This window comes from Magnolia sinica, chromosome 13 (genome assembly GCF_029962835.1).
Source record: "Magnolia sinica isolate HGM2019 chromosome 13, MsV1, whole genome shotgun sequence".
Classification (NCBI taxonomy): Eukaryota; Viridiplantae; Streptophyta; class Magnoliopsida; order Magnoliales; family Magnoliaceae; genus Magnolia; species Magnolia sinica.
This window is the reverse complement of record NC_080585.1, coordinates 18,075,589-18,082,368: the sequence shown is the minus strand read 5'-3', so window position 1 is coordinate 18,082,368 and position 6,780 is coordinate 18,075,589.

The window sequence follows — 6,780 nt, the reverse complement described above, 5'->3', positions numbered from 1 at the left end:
TCACCACTATTTTCCTTGGTGTGGTCTACCTGATATTTAAACCTGCTTCTTTTTTAGGACCATGTCCTAAAATGAGCTGGAAAAATAGCTCGAGGATGACATGGATATATATAACACACATCACCATTAATGGGCTCCACAGTCCCAGAAGCTGCGTCCCAGATCCATGGAAGCTGCGTCCCATATATGGGTTATGAGTCATTGAAGAGTTGGTCTAATTTTTGGGTGGCCCAGATCATAGAAGTACCACAATGGAAGGTTACTCGATTAAGTGGGTGTTAATAAAAGAATTACATTGTGAAATAAATGTCATTTATCATCTGTTTGGATGTACTTAACTCACGCCTCGGTGGTGGACTCACAAGAGTTTCAACACAAGGTCCTGAGTTTGAATACTCATTGTGATGAAATCACACTGCAATTTGATTTAGTTTTCTCCATTTAACTAAAATGAGATGAAGTCATTTTTAAGCGACACCCAAACAGTTTACATACTTTCCTCCGTCTAAATAAGAAAATTGAGTTTACTTGTGCAAACTCTTTTATTATTCTTGTTGATGCAAAAAACTGGTGAGCCTTCCTTCTGATCTACCGCCTGTACAAGGATGAGACAAAGGAGACCCTGGCTAGAGCCGAGGACCTTCCGATGCTAAAGTCAGTGACTGGACAGTGCAGGAAGGGTTTTTAGAAGGGTTTTCGGCGTACCTTTGATATTGAAAATGTCTTTCTTTTATAGGAGTGAGGGGTCCCGCCAAGCAGGGATTCTTTCTCCAATCTTAGGAGATTTGACTTGATTGCAATCTGTTTATGGATGCTTCCCGATCCCGAGATTTTCGAGGTTGGGAATCCTTTCACAAGATTTTCGGGACGGTATTCATGCTTACATCGTTTCTTCCTTGCTTGGCTCGGCCTTGACCGACTCTAGCAATAGATGAGTCTCGGTTGGCTGTAAGGACATGGCTTTTTATCTTCCATCGGATGAAACAGAGTCGGCTCGTAACCGATACTCCTTCTTATTCCGATAACCGATACTACAACTGTCTTAACATGAGTCGGTTTTATGATCGATCGGGCTATTTCTAGCCTTGGGACCTTAGTTGGTCCTTTAGACATTGTTGGCTCGTTAGCTGAGTCAACTTAACGCGTCTTATATATTTTGTCTATGGCTCTTGACTCTTTGAGTCTCGGTCGGAATTCATTTCTTACAATCCGAGCTAAGTCACTCCTTTAGGCTTTACTGTCTTGCCTCGGTTAAACCCGTTACCTTGGGTCTTCGGGCTATGTCCGTAGAGTTGGTCCATTTCATAACCGGGTCTCCGAACTTATCATATTGTTCTCAACAGTAAGCCCCCTTACTCCTTGTGTCAGCTATGTCGACACTCAGGAGTAATGAGTCTTTAAGTCGGTGTGCCCTGGAGACTGAGGTTATGATGGGGCAATTAATGCTTCTTGTGTCGTTCTTAACATGCGTCGGTTCATTGATACTTGGTTTAACTACGTACTCGATCAGAACGGACCTGGGTATGTCGTCTTCGTCGGCTGAGACAAGTTTTGTTAATAGATCAGCTTTGGCATTTTCTGTCCGAGGGACCCGAGTGACGACACATAGCTGAAAGCTGCCGATCAATTCTTTGGCTTTCTCCATGTATGCTTTTAGTTGTTCTTTTCGTGTTTGATACACACTCATAACCTGATTGACGACCAGTTGTGAATCACTGAAGACGTTAAGATGTGTAATGCCTAAACTGGCCGCGAGTTGGAGGCTGAACAATAAAACTTCATATTCTGCTGTATTGTTTGAAGCTTGAAATCCAAGTTTTAAGGCATACTGCATGTAGGTCTGATCGGGAGTTTCCAAGACTACTCTTACCCCGCTTGCCTGAGAGTTGGAGGAGCCATCGACATACAGCTTCCAGGGGATTGGGTCGGGCGATGACTTGGGAGAAGCAGTCGTCGATTCTTCAGTAGGCTCGGTATTCCAAGTCATTGAATCTGCTCGTGGTGTCACTTCAGCAATGAAGTCGGCCATGGCTTGCCCCTTGATCGTTACTCTCAACTTGAATTGAATGTCGAATTCGCTGAGTTCAATCGCCTACTTCGTAAGTCAGACTGAAGCTTCTGGTTTCTGTAGAATTTGACGCAGTGAGAGGTCGATCATAACGATAATGGTGTGAGCTTGGAAGTATGACTGAAGTTGTCGCGAGGAAACTACTGGGACTAAGGCCACTTTTTTTAGAAGTGGATATCTTGTCTCTGTCGGTAATAATACTTTGTTGACGTAATAAATCGGCAGCTGCTTTCCTTCATGTTCTCGTATCAGAGCTGAGCTAACCGCTGCTTCGGACACTGCGAGATACAACAGCAGAGCTTCCCCCGGTTCGGGTTTTGATAAGAGAGGCAGAGATCTGAGATAAGACTTTAATTACTGGAACGCTGCTTCGCACTCTTCCATCCAATCCACCGTTTGCCGTCTCTTCAATTGTTTAAAGAATGAGAGACATTTATCGGTAGCTCGGGAGAGGAAGCGATTGAGTGCGGCTACTCGTCCGGTCAGCCTTTGTATGTCTTTGATCGTCTTCGGAGACTCCATGTCGAGCAATGCCTTGATCTTTTTTGGATTTGCCTCGATCCCTCGCTGCCTAAATAGGAATCTGAGGAACTTTTCCGAGCTCACGCCGAAGGCACCCTTACTCGGATTTAGCTTTATTTGGAACTTGCGCAAGATCAGGAACATTTCTTCTAAGTCGGCTATATGATCGGCCGCATGTATACTCTTGACGAGTATGTCGTCAATGTAAACTTCCATGGTTCGGCCGATCTGCCGAGCGAATATTTTGTTCACTAATCTTTGATAAGTCGCTCCAGCATTTTTCAAACTAAACGGCAACACTCAGTAACAATAAAGACCTTTGTCAGTGACAAAGGTGGTCTCAGATTTATCAGATTGGTGCATTACAATTTGATTATAGCTTGATTATACATCCATAAAACTAAGAAGTTAGTGGTGCTGTCAACCATCTGATTGATCCTCGGAAGAGAGAAGCTGTCCTTTGGGCAGGCTTTGTTTAGGTCGGTATAATCAATGCAAATTCGCCACTTCCCATTGGCTTTCTTCACAAGCACGACATTAGCTATCCATTTTGGGTAGTATATCTCTTTTATGAATTTGGCCTTAAGGAGCTTGCTGACCTCTTCTTCAATTATAGCGTACCTTTCGGGGCCGAGCGGGTGTCACTTCTGTCGGATCGGCCGATAGGTCGGATCGATGTTGAGTCGGTGAGTCATTACCGAAGGATTGATCCCAGGCATGTCCTCCTGACTCTATGCAAATACGTCAGCGTATCGTCGGAGCAAAGCTATCAGATTGTCTTTTAAGAGTGACTGTAGAGACAAGCCAATTCGCACCATTTTGGATTCATCTGTCTCAGCCAAAGGTACCGAGATAAGGTCTTCCACCGGTTGTCCTCGTTCGTGAGTTTTGACCCGAGGGTCCAGCGATTCGATCACTGATACCTCGGGTGGAGCTTTTACGGTTGTTGTGTAACAGCGCCGTGCATCTTGCCGATCTCCTTTGACGACTCCCACTCCCGACTCAATCGAAAATTTCATGGAGAGGTGGTATGTGGATACCACAGCTTGAAGGAGACTCAGAGAGGGTTGACCGAATATAGCATTGTAGACGGATGACTGATCGACTATCAGAAAGTCGACCATCACTGTCGCCTGATGCGGAAGGTTTTCAATAGTAAGTGGTAGTGAGATGATTCGTTCTGGGAGTATCTGTCCGCCAGAGAATCCGACCAATGGGGTACGAACCGGCCGTAATGCCGATCGTTCGACACTCATTTTGTTGAACGCCTGAGTGAACAGCACGTCAGCAGATGATCCTGTGTCGACGAGTATGCAGAACACCCTTCAGTTCGCGATGGTGAGAGTAATGACTAAAGCATCATCATGGGGATGGTGAATGCCTCGAGCATATTCATTGGTGAACGAGATACAATATTTTTCTCTCTTCTTTTCTTTCGAAGGTCGGACTATGATCAGGATCTCGGACTCAGGTCAACTAATGCTCCTGGCGTGATTTTTTCGAGCATTGTTTGAGTCGCCTCTGCCTCGGGGACCGCTAACAATAGTTCGAATTTCCTCCATGGGTCCTTTGTCCCCTGGGCGTTCTTCTGCTGTCTCGGTTCTTTCGACGTGTTTTATGAGCTAACATTTTCGGATAAGCCTTTCAATCTCTTCCTTCAAGTGATAACAATCACTTGTACTGTGGCCATGATCGCAATGGTAGTGACAATATTTATCCTTTGTCGGTTCGGATTACTTCGAAGTTTATTCGGCCAACTGATAAATCCTTCACTCTTGATTTCCATCAGCACCTACTCTTGACGTTTAGTAAGCAGGGTGTATGTAGAAAACCTTCGGTCGGGTCGCTTGCCCAACTTGCATTCATCGCGTGTTCGGTCGTCCTTACGCTTCTTTCCTCCGGCCGAGTCAACTTCCTTTTTGGCTGACTCTTTTGCTGGAGTTTTTACGTTCTGGGCGGCCTCACGAAAGTTCCGTGTTTCCTCGGCGTCCGCGTATTTATCTGACCGAGTCATGAATTCAGCCAAAGTCTCAGGCGGATTCTTGTCCAGGGATGCTAGAAACGGCTTATCCCTAATGCCTTGCATGATAGAATTGAGTGCCGTCTTCTCTGAATGTTTTCGAACTTAGAGTGATTTAAAATTAAAACGTTTGATGTAGTCTTTCAGTAGCTCTCCCTCATTCTAAACTATGTTGTTCAGATGCGCAGGGGGCTTCAACTTCTTCTTCCCACCAATAAAGTTTGTGAGGAACGCATCACTGAGCTCTGTAAACGAGCTGATGGACTTTGGTTTCAACTGCTTGAACCAAAGTCTAGCTACATCGACTAAAGTGAAGGAAAAAGCTCGGCATATCACGGCATCCGAGGCATCATGTAATTCCATGTATGTTCGAAAGCATTCGATGTGTTCAGTTGGGTCGGTTTTACCGGTGAAAGGTATGATTTGTGGAAGACGAAACCATTTCGGTAGCCGAGCCTGCATTATTTCCTCCACAAACGGGGATGCTTTTGTTTCGGGCCTAATTTGATGGGCATCCTGACTCTGCTTCATGTCCGCAATCTCTTCCCGCACTTGTCTCATGAAGTCGTGCAGGTCGGCTTTCCAGGGTTCGTCACTTTCTGCCATTCCCTCAACCGGAGGCCGACTGTGCCTCCGCCGATCGATTTCGTGTCGGAGATCAGTGGGGGGCAGCACGGCAGTCTCAGAATGAGCGTGTGCTGGCTCGGACGGACCGTGGGGCTGACTTCGCTGAGGGATCGCCGATTGCAGAGCGATATGCTCAAGATCGACGACTTGTTGTGGGACGTTGTTCGTCTGGGCACCAGACTGAACTTGTTGCTGATGTATCTGTTCCAACATTTGTTTCATGACATTTATGTCGGATTTGAATTCCTAGACCTCTTTATCCAGTCACCCATTGCCTCGGTTCCGCTGGGTGTTTCTTGTAGCAGCAGAGGCTGCCGGATGAGCAGCAGAATTTTGACGGTTGTTGAATTGATTTTGAGTCCCTCGGTTTACGCTCGTACCCGATCGTTTAGCGACTGCGGCCTCATTTGACTCATCTTGGATTGTTCTTCTAGTTATCACCATTAGAGCACGTTTACAACTTCTGGATAGAGCGTGGAAAATGACTTTTTGTGCAGCTTCCCATAGACGGCGCCAAACTGTTGATGCAAAAACTGGTGAGCCTTCCTTCTGATCTACCGCCTGCACAAAGATGAGACAAAGGAGACCCTGGCTAGAGCCGGGGACCCTCTGATGCTAAAGTCAGTGACTGGACATCGTAGGAAGGGTTTTTAGAAGGGTTTTCGGTGTACCTTTGATCTTGGAAACGTCCTTCTTTTATAGGAGTGAGGGGTCCTGCTGTGCAGGGATTCTTTCCCCAATCTTAAGAGATTTGATTTAATTGCAATCTGCTTATAGGTGCTTCCCGATCCCGAGATTTTTGGGGTCGAGAATCCTTTCACAAGATTTTCGGGACGGTATTCATGCTTATACCGTTTTTTCCTTGCTCGGCTCGGCCTTGACCGACTCTAGTAATAGATGAGTCTCGGCTGGCTGCAAGGACAGAGTTTTTTTTATATCTTCCATCGGATGAAACAGAGTCGGCTCGTAAGCGATACTCCTTCTTATTCCGATAATCGATACTACAACCGTCTTAACATGAGTCGGTTTTATGATTAATCGGGCGATTTCTAGCCTTGGGACCTTAGTTGGTCCTTTAGACGTTGCTGGCTCGTTAGTTGAGTCAATTTAACACGTCTTATATATTTTGCCTATGACTCTTGACTCTTTGAATCTCGGTCGGGATTCATTTCCTGCAATTCGAGTTAAGTCTCTCCTTTAGGCTTTACTATCTTGCCTAATAGGTCTTCGGACTGTGTCTGTAGAGTTAGTCCATTCCATAACCGAGTCTCCAGACTTGTCATATTTTTTCCCATCAATTCTTTTTATAAATAAAACTATTTTGAGAATCCATCTTATTTTTTCTTTTGACATCTTCAAAAGTCATTTTGCTCTCTCTTAGAGCTCTTAGAACTTGAAAACAAATTCCACATTCATCAAAATGATTAAAAAGCACAAACTATAGTTTTTAGAGTCTCGGATCAACTCATTTGGTATCAAGTCGAGTCATGACTCATACTGAATCCGAGTTGACTCATCTTAATACCATAATGCAAACCTCAAA